The 18,213-nt window shown below is 41.3% G+C and overlaps 1 protein-coding gene across 2 annotated transcripts in view; it reads right to left on the bottom strand.

Moving 5' to 3' along the window:
* khdrbs3 (KH domain containing, RNA binding, signal transduction associated 3) overlaps positions 1-18,213 on the bottom strand; it is a 112,228-nt gene that overhangs the window by 92,685 nt on the left and 1,330 nt on the right. The window lies entirely within an intron of this gene.

The following is an 18,213-nucleotide window of genomic DNA, read 5'->3' as shown; positions in this document are numbered from 1 at the left end:
AAAACAGAACCAAAGCCGTCATTCTAATGCAAAAACAGAACATTTCCTGTTTATGATGATTTCAGCACAGCCACAGGGTTTTTATTCATTGAGCTAAAGTAGCTTTGTTGTAATTGTTGTTTTTACTACTCTGCTTTCCAGAGCTCACAATGACTAAACTACATGAGCCAAACAACTGTAACACTGTGTAGACGTGTTCGACGGCCCGTACTGATTGAAATATTGATGATAACACGTGTTTTTGGACCGCTGCCGCTCCCTCTCTCCACCTTTCGGAACTGCAGCCGGCTTCAAATACAGGAAATACAATGCAGAGTTCCACAACTCATGTTCCTGGCTCTGAGCTCTGACAGCAGCTCTTACAAAAAAATCGACATTTACACCTCCGGCAATTAACAGGTGTGTTTACAGTGTTTCTGCTCTGGAAGACATCAAAGCGTGAAAAGTGGGTGAGAAACTGAGTGTCCACCCAGATGTCGGGTTTACATCACTGCTAATCAGAGCTGCGGCTGATAAATTCCTGTAACTGTGATCTGACCCTTTCACACCGAAGACGAGAGCTTAGCGGGTGTGAAAGGGACTTTGGTTCCACATACAGGGAACTTTATGTAGCCCCTGAAACCATTGGTAACAAAGAGAACAAGGAGAAAACCTCAAATTTTCTTCAACAGGGCAAAAATAACAAAAAAGACTGTGATTGAACCTAGCTCTTTATATTCAAGAAAATGCATCACAAGAACTAAAGAATTTAGATAATTACCTTCCGCAAAGAGGTTGTGTTCATTGTTTTGTTTGTTTTTCAGTCGCTTAAGTTTGTTTGTTATTCTGTAAATTAACGCAAAAGCCATCAGTCACATTACGTCGAAACTTGGTGGAAGGATGAAGCATGTGTCAGGAAATAACTCATAAAATGTTGGTGTGGATCTAGATCTTTCACATTGCAACATTATTTCTCAATGATTTATCAGAGAGTAATTCATGGAAACTGATGAAAAAATTAGAGTGTGTGCAATTTAGTGCAGATTGAAATAAAAATTTTGATCTGGTGAATTCATCTTGGTTTTCCAAAGGGGGCTGTTTGGTATTCGCTCTACTGAGTCTAGTGATTGAAATCAAAAAGTTCTGGGTTTGATCTTGCAGCAGACCAGGGACCAAGTTAATGCATGTGGGTTTTCCCAGGGTACCACAGTTACAGACATGCAGTTCAAGTTAATTGGAGACTCTTTATAGCCCTGAGGTGTGAATGGGAGCATAAATGGTTGTGGTGACATCATCAGCCACCACACAACCCTCAAAGGATAAGTGATAAAGATAATGGATGACGCTCACCACCCTGCATACAATGATGAACTGAAAGGACAAAAAGGCAAGAACTAATTTATCCAGCCGTCTGGTTTTCATTGAGAATAGATGCAACATATGTACGAATCATTTGCTCTTCTTTAAAGTTTCGGTTCAGATGACCAGAGCGAGGAGAGCAACACTGATGCAGAACAAATCAGATAATTCAGATGAGAGCAACAATGACCATGATTTAGAAGATTCATACAGACTTTAAAGCACCTGCTGAGCTGGAAGCCAAGACTCAGTAGGTGAGAGACGAGAAGGCGGAGGAGGAATTCAGCGTGTTAGAGCCAGTATCACCGCAAGCCAGAGATATAGATTGACCCGATGCAACGCTTTTACAGCCACCTTTATTTCTCAGCCTCTGAAGTAGATAGAAACATGAAATGAAAACCATTTGAGAGCGAAAACATTTTTCTTTTACTCTAATATTCTATCCTTCCATCTTTTATACCGTGCATCCTTTTTAGGATTGCGTGGGGAGTTGGAGTCAAACCCAGCTGACATTGGGTGAGAGGCAGGTTACATCCATTCATGCTCACCTTCATGGTCTCCAATTAATCCAACACCAATCTGTATGTCTCTTCTGTGTGAGGAAGCTGAAGTAGCTGAATAAAACCTACGCAGACACAGGAAGAACATGCAAACTCCGCACAGGAAAAACCCAAACTGACCCTGGGAATCTTTAAGTTGTGATACAACAGTGCTGCTGCACCCCTTAAATTAATTAAACTAAATATGTGAACAAATGTGCTTGTTGTTTTGATTGAGATTATATAGACTGATGGACATGTTTCAAAGTCCAGTACTAAACAAGCACGGCTGTGATAAGTAACACAGAGTCACAGTCTAGGCAACTCAAAGACGGTGCCGTATTTTTTTTTTCTCTTGCAGAACACATGAAATTGCTTGTTATCGTGGTTTCTGTGTTGCTGCACCCCAGTAACTGCAGTAAGACTCTGCTTCTATTCCTGCTGCTATACTTAGTCCCAGCAGACGTCTTACAGTGCTGGGGAGAGGGTAGAGAAACAGGCCTGCACATCTCAGTGATTACGTCTCAGTTGAAATATCAGTCTCGAGCTTCCAGCCATTTGACTAAGGCAGAGGTAATGAAACCCGGTGCACTGGAGCTAAACAAAAAAAAAAAAGGTGGGACGGGGGTTGGCGGGCTGGAAGTGAGCTGAATCTGAGGACTACAGCCCGAGCTGAGGTCAAGTCAGAGCGGGGATAAAGTTTGGAGGTATAGGGTGGAGTGGGTTAGGCTAGGTTTTCGAGGATAACATCATGGCTTTGGTTACCACCAGCCTTTAACACTGTCTCATCACCCGAGCTCAAGTAAAGCAGGACGGTCAGGATACAATGTGCTTCAAATCAGCTGAATAATCTGAAACAAACCAGTGACCTGCGTCTCTCTGCCATATCATATCACTTATCAATAAATGTTTGCTGGATGTAAAGAATTGAGAAGGTCACGGTCAATTACATGTATGAAATAAGAGTCGTGACATTTACGTTGAGAGGGCTTGACCCTTTGGGACCGGGGGCCAGATAGAGTTGAGACCTTCTGCCACAGCCACATCTGCAGGAAGTCAATGACTGATGCCAACAGAGACAGCAATGTTTTTGCCTTTGTGCAAATTGAAGAAACATAACCATAAATTTGCAAGCGGAAGATCGATAAAGCCCAGACGTTGCCAAGTCCCGAGAAACATATCCAGGAGGCAAGCATTCGATAACTTTGATCGGAGATGGACCGGCAGCCTACTATTAATCTTCCATTACCAGCCACAGGCCAGTGGCCATTGTGAACGAGCCCGAGACGTTTAGTGACAGATTCAGCCATTAGAGCTTGCACTGATGTGTATACCTGGCAATCAGACAGATTTCTCTGTGTATTATTGGTGCAATCATGGCCGTTCATCAGATGTGGTCCATTAGAGTGGTCACGTTACAGAGGGCAGCACCACAGCCCTTTCCTTTCACCAACATGACTCCATACACTACATCACTGGCCGGCGGGCAAACATGTTCACTATTTCATCTCATATTGCTTACATGACAGATCATTGATCGAGTGAGTTGGATTTCCAACATTCCCTCCATGGAAAGATGGAGGGCTCTGGAGTTTTACAGCTTGTAATAATACTCTGTTATATATCTGTAATGATGCAGTCACTGTAACCCAACACAATAGTTTAGGAGCAGAACAAGTGATTCTCTTTTCATTTTAATGACAAGGACAGGCCTGTGACTATGCTTAATAGTAATGTTCCCATTATGCACAGCAGCATCTCTGGAGACTACCCTTAAATATGGGACCACTCAATCATGACGAGAGGAGCCCATGTTGGAATGAAATGGGTCATACGATACTTTAAATAAATATGATAATGAGGCAGACACCACCGATTGCCAGGGGGGTTATTTGTGTTATGCGGAGAGAACAGTAGGTAGACTGGAAGTGAATAATACTGCCTCAGTTAGAGTGGAAACTGGCCTACAGCAGAACATGGCAGTTGAGTTGGGCTGTGCTTCGCTTACGGACTGTGTGAATGAGATCGTTTTTTAGCATGAAGGTTCTGCAGCGTTCACGTAATGCGTGTTTGTTACATTGACAAATGTTAATTCCATAAACAACCTGGTGTGGTATTTTTTCAAGTAGAACGTAAAATGATTGTTGAAGAAACATTTGATTAGCAGTTCACTATGAAAGATGACACTATAGTAGTTTATAATACTGTATTATTCAATTTAAGAAAAAGCAATGTATGAAGTTATTGAGAAATAATAATCTTGCGATGATGGCTATGTGTAATGTATGATTAGTTTGTAATGTGAATTGTGAAATGAAAGGAAATCATACTAAGGGATGGCCATCTGTTTTTATGTTATGTTCTTTATATGAAAAATAATGGTAATAATGGTAACAGGAAATTGATTATCTTAACACAAGTGGCATTAATATGTCAATTAATAATATAATAAATAAATAAGATTATAGGTCAACAGGAACACCGATAGTGACAAGTAATAAAGTTATCAAACTGATTAAATGTACCAAAAAGTTTTCACAAATAAAAAAACATAACCTATATCAGGATACTGAACTGATCATGGGAGCCTTTTATTGTTCAAAAGTTAAAACAAGAGTGAGAATGTGCAATTTCTTTCTTTTTCCAATTGTGTTATATTCTGTTTTTAAAGATGGAAAAAAAAATGTATAAAGCTATGGGTAAGGGTAAATATGGGTCCAATTTGTTCTAAAATGTCTATTGTCACACATCATAAGGAGAGACGCATACTACATTTTGGGGAATGGAATTTTGGATTTCTTTGTAATTTTTTTCCTTTAAAACAAAAATAGCAAATGTGCTTTTTTTTCCACACAGAGGAATTCCAACATTGAAACTCATTGAAAACACTAATATAAATAGAAATCTAATAAAGCTCAGAAGTCAACAGCTGAGGTGTCATCTGAGATAAAACAAGCCACAGAGGAGGTTGTAGACAAACTTTAATTTCTGCAACACTGTTAATTAAAAAGACTGAACTGGAAATCTGCCAACTCCGAGGCCCCGATGCTGTAACACACACCGAACATGGAAAGGTTGTAAGAGAAACATCACAGGACCGAGGCCGGGAAAAGGCTTTGAACGAGAGCCTTGTGATGAATGGAGAGTGGCTCCTGTAAGTTGGGCTTTTCCCGCTCAGTGGGGGTCACAATTACCTCTCGCTGAGCGACCTGAGGAGCTCAGTGGGGGTAATGTACTTCTGACAGTGAGATCTATAACACATATAGTGCAGCGCCTCAGAGGCTTTGAGGAAAGGAGTCGAAGGAGGAATAAGTCAAGTGTTTGGAGTGATGTCACTTTATACCAGGGTTAGCTGCATTTATTATTTGGCTTTCATTACACATCAAATATTGATTGGTGATGTGATCCTGCTCTGATATATGAGGGCTCCTCCCTGACCAGACCACAGCCTGAAAAAAGTCTGCAGTGAAATGTTATTTTCTTCACATGGAATATTTTTCTAAATCAAAACTGTTCAGTGAATTCATTATTCTGTCACCAACCACATTCATCTTATCCTTCTGTATATTTATCATCAAGCAGTTTCTAAAGAATGTTCCTTTCTGGTCAGAGTGAAATAGAATATGTGCCAAATACTTAACAAGGTCAAACTCAAAAAGAAACAGCACAAAAGATTCAACGGTGGTGAAATGATCTATGATCAGTCATGGGTTATGTCTGTTACATAATAAAATGACTTTACAGTGAGAATAAAATCACCTTTATCATTGAAACTTTCCCGACAATATATCAGTCTAAAGTAAAGACCTGCACATGAATACTCCTTTGTTCCTGAGCAGATGCTTCACTAAACAAAGCAGCATCAAACATAGAGCCTGCAGAAAGCTCTCCAGTGTTTCTGTTTTGTTTCGTGAATCAATGCACTTTCCCCTCATTGATTTTGAATACGATGCCCTTCGTGCACGCGGCCCTTTCATTTACGTTACAAGGTTACGAGCTCTTTGCTCACGCGTGCGACCTGCTCTGCCACTTTGTCCCTGGGCTGAGGACCGTAGCGACTTCCACCTGCCTTCGTGTCTGTGGACGCTGGATACGGCTGTCGAGCACAGGACCTCTAAGGCTCACCAAGTCCCAGAAAACAGCTCCGATTCCCGGCCCTGAAATGCAATCCACTCCCTCTGTGCGTCTCCCCCGGATCCCGTGTTCTTATCAGCTCCTCCAGGATGAGAAGCTGTCAATACAACAACCACAGAAAAAGAAAACCATGCCTTCCCCCATGCTCCTCGTATCAATGGGGCCCATCTTCACACAGAACCAGCCCTGGTCAGACAGCAATTAAAACCCCAGCCCCTTTGGTGGAGGGGTGGGCGCGTGCGAACCACAGATCTATAAACTTGATTTCTTTCATTTCACCTTGTGCAGCCTCCCATCGACACGCCAGGAGGCATCGACTGTGTGGACTGGATGTTCACCGTAATTACAGTCATATTTGCCAGAGATGCATTACACATGACAGGAAAGAATTGAGCTGTGATACTTGCGCTCATGTCACTTATTAATGGCTCATCTAATGAATAACTAGAGCTGCAGAGACTGGATTTTATAAATATCTGTTAGCGACAGAGATGCTGTGTGCTACAAGAAACTTATTAAGAAAGTAATCAATTGCACTTATGGGATGAGATTAGTGATATTCTATTTTTCAAATATAATATATACATGAATATTCTATTTTTTATAAATGATGCAAATATAAGCCAAATACAACAATGCATGATATATCGTATTCCAAAAACCAACCAAATTAAGCTTAAATTTCACTAAATCAATTCTAATGACATGTCTGAGCTGTAGGATTTTGAAATCATTTAATTGTGACTAAAAGTAAAATTCAAATGTGACTGAAATAGGTTAGAGATAAAATATTTAAAAATAACAATTTGATGTATTCATGAAAAAAAAAACTCCTGAATTCACTATATCTGGATTTTTATGTGATCCCAACTGCACACTCTCATAGATATCAGTCCCTAAAGCATGTCTGCTTCAAGATCCAAGAATTATCCTCTGAAAAATCAATGTAATGTAAAAAAAAAAAAAGATTTAAAACGCCCCATCTCACAAAAAAGTGAAGAAAGTTTCTGGCTCTACCCCTGATCCACCTCTGCTCCAAAAATGTATGTTTCGTCCCCTGACCTGTGTCACATCCTCCCACCAAGTGTCATGTCCATCCAGAACCTAACCTCCTTGTCGTAGGTAGAAATATAGTTAAGTTACAAAATGATTTGTTTTGTAATTAGCGACATATAAACAAGAAAGAACAGTAGGTTAGGTCCATGTTGCTAAAAACCTGCTGCAAGGTTGTAGTTTTGTTGTTGAAAAAAAAAGAGTCCATACAAACATTTCCTGCAGACTAATGATGGCTGCAGAGACCGAGATTTAACAAGCTGACGGACAGAGACACACACTTGGAGGTCAAACTTTAACAAGCCTCTTATTGGGCAAAGCCTCGGTCAAACTTTAACAACAAGTGCTGCCAAATGGCACAGTGAGGAGCACGTATGAGCCACCAGTCCAAATGTGTCAAACAGTGGTCTTTTATTACCAAGCAGCAGCGACTTGATAACATGAGCTTGCGATGAAGGTTGTATATCCTGGCTTGACCCCTTGTTTATAGTTTGCCTATAAGACTTAATGAATGTTTTACAGCCAATCTCAACAGTAGTGACATATTCACGGGGCTAACGAGAAACTATGTACACGCTGCATCTGGTCGCTGTGCTGCACTAATGGAGACGAGGAGATGAGATGATTCGGCATGTTTAATAGCAGCTGTAAATACAAATTACACTGCGCTTGGTGTCATATTTTTAATTTCAAGAAAGAGAGGGAGATGTTCCTTAAAAACTCAACTCGATTCGGCTTTAATATCGGTGTCTTAAAATAGATCGAGAGACACGGCGGAGCAAGCAGGACACAAGGAAAGGTCTCTCTGGCACTGCTGGTAAATGAACATCCGTCTCTCCTCCTCTGTCATCACAGGATAACGTCTCCTGCTCCAAAAACCCAGAAAGTGCACTTTACTTTCATTTACTGATGCCGCCCTCACCCATTAAAGATTCATGCCCACCTCCACCGAAGCTTCGGCGTCTCCTTCTGCCTCCAAAAGGTGAGGAGGATATTTAATGCTTAACACACCAGAGACGATGAAAGCTGTTAATTGTTACTTTGTGAAAGAATGATGACATCTGAAAATCTTTTGTTTCTTGCCATAACATCAAAATGACAATACGCATAAGATATTTTTCACGTGTGAATTTTGGAGGATGCCCACACAACTGTGTCTGGACTTCCTCTGGAGTTTTTGTTTATGGCTTCTTATTATCAACCAGAGATATTTAAAAAAAAAAAAATTGTTTTGTCCTGTTTTTAACCATTTATTAGAAATCAAAAAGTAAACCAGCCACTAGGGATACTCTTTTGGGTAGTTCTAGTGCCGGTCCCAAGCCCGGATAAATGGTGAGGGTTGCGTCAGGAAGGGCATCCGGCGTAAAACTTGTGCCAAAACAAACATGCGGATCACAAATAGGAGGGGTAGTGGATATATTGGCATATGATCCGCTGTGGCGACCCCGAAAAGGGAGCAGCCGAAAGATGAAGAAGAAGATTAGAAATCAAAAAGTGAGTTCTTGCATTTGCTAAAGTTTTCAAAGCCTTAATTCAGTAAACTAGAAGCAGTCAAGCCTTAGGCAGTGATTATAGCTTGGACTCTTCTTGGCCTTGTACAAGCTTGGATTTGGATCAGTTTATTTCATTCTTCCTGTCATTGTCAGGTCTCTCTCCAGATCAGAAGCAGCTCCACTTAAAGGACCACTCTGTATTTGGCGGCTTTGATCCTCCCCTCAGTTCTGACCGTGTCTCCCTGTCCAGGCTAAATCGTGGAACCTCAGACACACAGGCGAGTACCTTTTTAAACTATGGTCTCTCGACACATCTGTAAAAACAAAATCACAGTAAACAGGATGCACCAGAGGCACTGAAGAGGTTTGCGGATTTGATTTCTAATAAGAAGTACAAAAGCTTTATATTTTTCACTAAACATTTTATCAATCGAAAATAAAATCTAAAAGACAATAAAGTGTTTACGAAAAGAGAAAGGGTCAGACTACTTCCTGTTGACAGAATGATACAGTCTGGTCATGTTTCTTTTTTATTTTCTTTAAAGGGATTTTCAATATGCATATTTTTCAAGAAACTGCAAACCTCCCTTGTCTGTGCTGTGCTATTAAAAGAACACAAATCCCCTATTGCAATATGAGGAAAAAAATGAAATAAAATAAAATGAAACAGGCTTTTTTCCTGACAGCAGAGCTCAGGGCATGAGATCAGAGTTTTCACAGAGTCAGTGTAAATGACGGTGCTGCACTTAAGACAGAAAACAGAGCAGGGTCTATTCTTTCTTCTTTACCCTCGCCTCATGTTGGGCTGCAACATCAGCAGCTCAGTGCAGTTGACTCCACCAACAAGTGTCTGGCAACGGATTGGAGGCATTTCTCAACAATGTAGAAATTCTGACATCATCATCCGAAGAGTATGAATACACTTAATCTCACAAACAGAATTTAACACAGTTTTGCAGAGTAACTGCTGCATTCAGACAAAAGACAGATTCCGATTTTCTGGGCTATCTGCGAGCCACTGTACTGCACGTACTGCACTTAAAATAACCATTTTTAGGCTTTGATTGTGAGCTCTTGATATCTCATGCCAAGACTAGACTCGCAGAAGTAATAAAGAGGGCTGTATACAGAGTGGGCACATTAATTCTCAGAGGGGCTGAGGGATGTGCAGCCTGCTTAACTGTACAAATTCCCATAACATCAAAAATAACTGAAGTTGTGATCTTCAACCTTGAGTATTTTCCCCCCTACGTCACAGTAATGTTTGAGATGAGCTCCGAAACATAATATTGTACCTAACGCAGTATTTACTGAGAGTGTAGGTGACTTACACCATCTGTTTATAAAGCAACAGGGCTCAGGCAGACGCTCTGCCAGCAAAAAGGCACAAGGTCCCCGGGCTTATCTTGGGAGAGGTGTGTTGCCGCCGCTCCTCGGCACCAGCGAGGTGGAACGATAAACATAATTAAATTGAGTTGGATTACACAAAATGGATTGGATCAGTAGGGAAGGCGGAGAAGCTAATCCAGTGCAATCCTCTCTATAGAGGTGCCAGCAACACAAAACGACATAAATAAAGAAGAGGGGAAGGGAAGCGGCGGCTGTCAAAGGGAGATCAAGACAGGGGCACAGGAAGGACCCAAGTAAGAAACAAGCTCCAAAGTCAAATATCAACTGCATGGTGAAGGAAATCAGAAACTGAGCAAAAGAAAATACAATTTTATTTTAAATGTTTGCTACTGTACGTAAGTGTGGAGCACAGGATGTGTTTGGAACACTTCCACGGTGTCAGAAAGGAATAGGCAATGAATTTACACCACTATCCTTCGAGGGAGAGGGAAATCACACTTGTCTTTGCTCACAGCAGTAATGACAGTGATTTAGTCACGGATGAGACGCACCCCTCCTTCTAGATCTTCACCTCTAAGTGCAGTACACACACACATTGAAGATGTGTTTTACTTAACAGTCGGGGGGAGTTTTTGTATTTTCCTCTAAGACATCTGAACTTTTTTATTTATCACTAACACATCTGCGACAGCACTCCCATAAACCTTTTTTTTTTTTTCGATTTCAACTCCCATTCCATTGCACTCCTCTATTTTTTTGTGCCCTCCCCCCCACCTCCTCCCCTCAAATTGCATTTTCCCTTTTGTAACTGACATTGGTACAATCCCCTTACAAATAACCTTTCCCTGGGGAAAGAGACTCTTACTTTCCCCACAGCCCTGCCAACCCACTCCCCTCTTTTCTATCCCCAACTCCCATTGTCTCTCAGCATCAGGCCCAGTAAACAGACTATACAGTCTGGCCTTTTTTTTTCTTCCCCTGCTTCTCAAACTAATCCAGTGTAATCCTAGTCTGTCTGTGTCCTGTCTTTGGCTTCACATTATTATAAAATAAAATGAAGATTAATGGATCCATAAGTGAAGCAGGAAAAGCTAAAGCAGAGGTGATAACGTTGAGGTGATGCTATGGGCTCTTGTATTAAAGACATGCATGTTCTGTCAGGACAGGGTGAACGCTAAGTTTTTGGCACCAGGTATCAAGTAGAGAAGGTCAGTTTTTAACGTCAGATTGTGGTCTTGTTTAAGTTTGTGTTTGTTCTAATTTCAGTGTTCTTGTATGGCTGCTTGGGTTTATAACACATTTAATTTTGTCTTGCTTTGTTAACCTATATAGACTGGACGCTACAAATATGTGTGTCTCGAGTATCCATTGGCAACTGGATTTACGTGCTTCTCTTTAAAGGGTTGACTGCAAGGTCAATGGGCTGTGATTGGCTAAAATGCACACAGGGGAGGCAAAATGCATGATGGGGGATGTATTTACTTGGTTTGGTTCCAGCGTGTATTTAAATATGCCCACAAAAATGTTCCCGAAGTTCAGACAAGGGACGATGACCTGAGGGGCATTGAAGCAGTATACTGCAGTTACTTTGACAAAACTATGATAATGAGCTGAGCTGCTTTCAGACATGCACTAAACTCCGGATAATCTCAGGACATTCTCCAGAGGGGCTGTATGTGAGAACGCAAGTGTATGAGTGAGAGGCTAGGGATTTTCTCCACAGTTTCTTCGGCCAACCTCCTAGTAAAAACTCCGGAGAATGTCCAAATGAGACCATATGAGAACACAGATGCTGTGGATTTAATGCAAGCAGGTGGGCATGTCCATGATGTTTCTAACATATGAAGCAAACATAAAGAACAAAATATCTCAGGATGTAAGAGCAGGGCCATACACATAGTAGACACAGACGAAGATGTCAAGACAATATTTGGTGATAGAGGCAGCAGAATTAATACATTACATTTTGCCTCTGCTGCATCATCTAGGGAGATTTTTGTGTTGATGCAAACACGGTGAAGAATTTCCCGCTTCATTGTTCATGTGAAACGTAAACTCTGGAGTGAGTCCAGACCCAGTTCTGATGAGCCGCTAACTTAGGTTCAGGGTGAGAGATACGTTAGAGGAGGAGGATTTCAGTGAGTAAGAGGCAGTGTCATCATGAGCCAGAGGTAAGGATTCAATTGCTTCAACATCATTACAGGAACGCTAAACCTTTATTCTGTCTTTGAAGCAAATGTAGAACATGGAATTAAAACCTTTTCAGATAGTAAACCTTTGACTTTCATTGTTAATCATTGTATTTACACAAATATTCATCAATATTAAAAAATATACAAAAAGAGAAATTGAACTGAACTGAAAATGGTTCCAAATGTCATTTATTATTGGTTATTTACAAATAAAGTCAAAAGTTTAGGTTCTCAAATTGTTTTCATTCCATGTTTCTATCTGCTTCAGAGGCTGAGAATAAAGGTTTTACTCCACAGTGACTTTTCCGAAAACCCTCCGGTTTTCAGTTTTGAAACAATGCTCAGGTTTTAGAGAACTTACTTTAATTTGCCTTAGACGCCTAAGGCAAATTAAAGTAATTTCTCTAAAACCTGTATCAATAAAAACTGTATTGTTGTATCAGAAAATTTAAAACAACAACCAGTCGCATCAGATTCAGACCTAGCAACACATAAACGATCTCCTAACTAGAGCTGTGGAATCAGCTTTCAGCGTACTCCTGCCTAAACAAGTGCGGTTTGCATTATTTAAGCTGCCCTGGCTGGCTGCTTTAATTGGAGAGTCTCCTCTTGGATAGTTGTTCCAGCTCAGACAGCTCAGACAGCTCAAGGCAGGCTTGCAGCTATGGATGCACACAGGTGGAGGGGAAATGCACATCTTTGCGGCACTTGAAATATGAATGCAGCATTTGTACCGGAGCAGCGTGTTCTACATGGAAGTTAGACAGTCTCAACATTAATTCAACAAGCTGAGCCTCGGACAAGCTTAGTGCCAGGTGGAGAGCAGCACCAATGTGTGGAGGGGATTGCGCGGATGATGACAGAGATGCATGAAAGGACCAATGAACCAACAGCTGGAGAGGAGTAAATGGAGTAAATAAGCACTGGTTCCTGCTCTGACTTTTAAACATGGTGAAGAAGTCTAGAAAGAAGTCATTAATATTCCAAAATCATAGTCCAGAAGTATTTTTGCCAGTAGTTTTCGTAAAGGGTTGACGGAAACATCTTACATGCGTAGACATAAAGGTTGAAGAAACATCCTCCATCCTCACGTCGTAAAACGAGCCAAAATGTCTCTGATGAGGGTGCCACCATGTTTTTCATGTCATGTGGAGCCAGAGTCTGCGCAGTAGTGATTGTGAAGTGGAGCCGTGGTATCAAAGTCCCGCCAATACACAGGCTCAACCAATCACGGGTCAGTGTCAGCTGTCAATCATGACCTTTCACCCCAGAAACCTGCTTTAGAAAAGTGTATGAAGTGTACCTTGATTTATAGTTTGGTCTATGTCCCATCTGCTAACATGGAGGAGGCAAGATTTATGATCTACAATGCAGCCTGCCACCAGGGGGCTATCAAGATGGTTTGGCTTCACTTCACATTCGTCCTCCATCTTTATACAGTGTATGGTATCATGGTCGAAAGCCAATTAAGACACTTTAGCCACTCATCTCTTTTCCTTGTTAGCTCTTTCACTATTTTTGCTAGCTAACAGCTAACTTTGCTTGTATTCTGTTGGGTGCAAGAAGCATTTTTCAATATCAAGTCGCTGAAAACATTGAAAAAGAAGTAGTTTACCGGTGAAGTGAGTGAAATAGGATACGTGAGCCATGGAACCCACATTTTTTTTATTACTCATAAGCAAATATTGATCCGTAAATGTCAAGTTTCACATTTTTTATTGTTGAGGTTTCTTTTGGGCTCCTTTCCAGTTATCACTTAGGTACAAATGCTATCTATATAGTGATTGCATATATCTTTCTTCCATTATATTGTAATATGTCACCATATATTGGACAACTTCTTTCTGATAACTACAGTGTGAGTTTGTCTACTTGCAGAGGAAGCAAAGTACTCATGTTAATATTCCAGGTTTCACATTTCTCTGTATTAAAGCCGAGCAAGTGCCGCATCTGAGTGACATATAAGCTAAATGACAGCATCTTCGGCTCATTATTGCAACCATATGGAGTGAGAACGTGCATTCCTCATTAGCAGTGAAATCAATGCAGCCTTGTGACTCGTCACATCTCCAAACGACTCGCTGTTAGGTTTTATAGCCTGAGTCTGCCTGTGTTCGCTCTGGCTCTCGTTTCACCCCTGGTCTCCGGTGGGAGCTGCGGCAGAGCAAAGACACGGCTCTGCAAACACCTCGTAGCCACATCTCCGCACAGCAGCCATCCACTGCTCGTCTGAATGCAAAGCGGGCTTCTCTGGAGCTCCCCACCGTCTGCCCTCTTTACAGTTCACTTGCAAGTTCACCGCATCTGAGGGCACATTCGCCGCTCGTCTCTCGGCCAAGTGCAGCGCCACGGCCGTGCCTCCGCCTCACTGTGTGGCTCAGTGTGTCGGCCAGCCGCTGATCCACAGATCATTATCACTATCAAGCGATGTTTCCCCAACAAAACGATATCTCAGCCTTTGATCCTTTGCCAGAGCTTATTTTTGTTCACTTCTGGGCATTCTAACCCAGGAAGTGCTACCACTTGGGGCAAAACTCAAGCTCGGCTAAAAATACCCCTCTGCTCTGCTTATAGATGGAGATGTATGAATTAGCAACAGGGAATCATGTCTGAAATAAGGATACTTTGCCAGACCTGCTCAGTGTGTGCAGATATTGTAGTTTTTTTTTTGTTTTTTTTTTTGCATTTTTCAGATGTTTTTCTTTCTTTTGTGTGGGTAAGCAGTCTGAGGTGGTAATGTAATTCAAACATTGCACTGGACTCCTGCTGTGGAATGTCCAATTAAAAAGCACTAGATATGGGGCTTATGTGCAGCGCTGAGGTTACAACGTCCAAATGGGCCAGAGTGGGCTCCACGCTGCTCTGCATCTACATACCCAACAAACAGAACTCATCACAGAGCACCGAGACACTTTACATTTTTAACTTGCTATTGTTTACAGCAATCTCTCCTAGAGAGCCACGCAATTCATCACACTTTGAAGCAATTTAGCTTCTATTTAACTTATGCAAAAAAAGTCTAATAATCATAATACCAATGTTTATGCAGTGTATTCAACATTCTTTCTGCAAGATGAGGGAGTGAAACAGAGGGATGACAGATTAAATAAAATTATAATATTTAACAAAGCATAAACTTGATGTAACTGATTCTCTTTCTTTTTATTGTAGTCATTTCAGTTTTTATATTATATATACACATATATATATATATATATATATATATATATATATATATATATATATATATATATATATAATATATATAACAGTTTGACCTGATTAGGATCTGCATATTTCTTTCTTTTTACTATTTCTCATTATTTCCTGAACATGTTCTTGAAAAAATCGATTAATTTGACAGAAACTTCTAAACTTAAGTTCCACTTTAGTTCTGGGGATTTCAACCACATGTCAGTCCTCATGAATGTTGACCAGAAAAACCCACTGGAGTGGGACGAGTTAATGTCAGTAAGCCGATTACGTTTCACAAAGTCAGCAAACAGCCTTACTTTTATCCAACATGTTTTCCACACATGATGCGCTGGCGTCATGACTTGCTGGCACAGCTTGCTTGATTTCTCTCCGTTTAGCGTTGGCAAAGAGAACAACAACAACAACAGACTTGTTTTCTGAGGGCAGACAACAGGTCAGATGGGATGTTTGCTTTCCTCTCACATTTGAACCGCGATTTTTAGGGGTTTTCTATCAGGCTGCTGATTCCATGGTTAGAAAGAAATCAAAACAATCTGTGCTGACTTAATGTAAATAACAGATGCACTTCATGTCACCAGAGGTGTTTCCGTACCTTAAAGCCACTCATCTGTATGCTGCTGAGTATTTTTCAGTCCACGTAGGCTGCTGGTCCAGCTTGTCTCTTATTCTGGCTTAAGAAATGTCTTGAGTTCCAAGTGTCGGCTGCTGAACTGTATGAAGCTTGTCACATGGGCAGAGATATGGTCCTTGTGGGAGAGGAGCTCTGAGAACGGCCCGTACTTATCAAAGCAGTACGTCTCCGTCCCAGAGCTTCGAACACAATGCCCCCGCCCCCCCCTCCTAATTTCTCCTGAATGGAAGTCTCTCCAGACCCGGGTAGTAATCTCCTATTTGCCGTTTTGAGCGCAGCAATTCTTAGTTACTCTAGCTCTGCTCCCCGCAGCCCCCTGCCAATTGCATAATCAAGTCCAGAACTCATCAGCAAGATGGCAGAAGAAGTGCTCTATTAAGCTGCATCGTGTTCCATCTGTTGTGCGAGAGAGAGATAACAGTATTTACAGTTTTTGGAGTCGTGGCAGACTGTTTCGGCCAAATTTTGTGCACCGCAGAGTTCCGCTTACTTCATGAAATGTCACGGATTAATCCCGCCGCTTGCGATGGTGTCCAACAGCAATCTTTGCCTCCACCAGAAATATCACAAACTAACTTCAGTGGAAGTGAAGCAGGAACTTTAGGGCACTGTAAAACTATTTGAATGTTAAAAACGGGGGGGGGGGGGCATTACTCTAAAACTCATTGCTGGTTTGTTCTGGCTCTTATCACCATTATTTCATTTTTGGGAAATGGCGAATATTTGTCGTTACTCTACTGAGGACATGCAGTGTGGAATTGAGAGAGAGAGAAGGGGGTAGGTAAGTATTCAGTGTTCCAGTCGTCTCTCTATCAGAGAGTGGAATATTTGTTCTTGAAAGACTAACCCAGATTTGAATAGCAAAACCAGCTGATGCCCAAAAAATGCTGAGTGAAGCAGCTTTATCTGCCTCCCAGAGTCAAAAATTTTTATCTTACTGTACATGAATCAGCTCACTGAAAGATGCATCAACCCAAAGCTGTTCTTTCAGGCAAAAGCCTCATCATTAACTGATATTGTCAGGGTCAAAACAATAATAACACCCATCTACAGGAGACAGTGATTGTAGAAGTACGGAGCTGTTTCACTTAATACATCTGGATTAAAGATCACAAGGGCAAAAGCTGGAATCAAGGGACTTGCATATTTCATTTACTACACTACTGAGATGAATGAGCCACATTTTCAACACTAGTTCATTACAATTATTTTATCGGTGGGCGATCCGAGGACAGAGCAGGAACGCACAAACTCTTTCATGTCGGGAACTCTCAGCAGCTTCACTCTGCAATTAATTTGACCACGAAAAAACCCAATTTAACGAGATTCAATCTGATTATATCAGAGAGGAAGATTTGCATGAGCGATAATGTGATGGACTTGGAGCCAAAGTGATTAGTCAATTAATCGTTTAGCCAGTCGAGAGAAAATGAACAGAAATTATTTTGATAAACAACGAGTCCTTTAAGTCATGTTTGAAAAATGCCAAGTGCTTGAATTGCAATGATTTGCTGCTTCTTTCTGTTATTATGTCTCAAAAGAAAACATTTGACGGCAACTTAAGGAAATTGTGAGGGATGTTTTTTCTCTATTTTCTGACCTTTTATGCACTTTTGAGTTCATTGATCACTTGAGAAAATGACCAGCAGAACACTAAATAATGAAATAAACCCTTAAGCTTAAACAGGGAGTTCAAAAGGTGGCAGTATAGCAAACAGAAAAGTAATTCCACTTGTCACTTGTAAACTCCAGCAAGTAAACAACATTAAAATTAAATCAAGCCTTTGCTAGGGGCCCTTTGGAACCCTTTTAAGGGGCCCTCGAGGTCCCAGGCAGCAGCAGCTTCAGAAGCGACATGGCCGTGTGTGTAAAACCAGGCTGCTGCAGCATCTGGAGCTTCAGTGAAATGAGTTACAGTGCAGCAGGACTGTTTACAGTCAACTCATGCTGCCTGTCTGTTACCTTTAAAGCCAACAACACGGGTCCCACTCCAAGTCGAGACAAAAGCCCACGAGTGGTGCTCGAAGCGTGCGCCTCGGACGCAGTAACAGTGCACTCCCCCACACGAGGAGCTCCATGCCACCGCGTCTGAAGAAGTGTTTGCAGGGAAAAAAAAAACATTCTGACAGCTTCAAAGCAGAAGGCTGTCCAACGGATTAATTAAAGCGTCTGCTGCTGCTCCATCCGTTCAAGATTCCATTTCAGTCACGTCCACTTCTTCAAAGGGGGGAAACACATGTAGAACATTTGAATATGAGTAAGATTAT

Source organism: Paralichthys olivaceus, chromosome 20 (genome assembly GCF_024713975.1).
Source record: "Paralichthys olivaceus isolate ysfri-2021 chromosome 20, ASM2471397v2, whole genome shotgun sequence".
NCBI classification, from domain to species: domain Eukaryota; kingdom Metazoa; phylum Chordata; class Actinopteri; order Pleuronectiformes; family Paralichthyidae; genus Paralichthys; species Paralichthys olivaceus.
The sequence above is the reverse complement of the archived record's forward strand: the minus strand, read 5'-3'. Positions and strand labels throughout refer to the sequence as shown.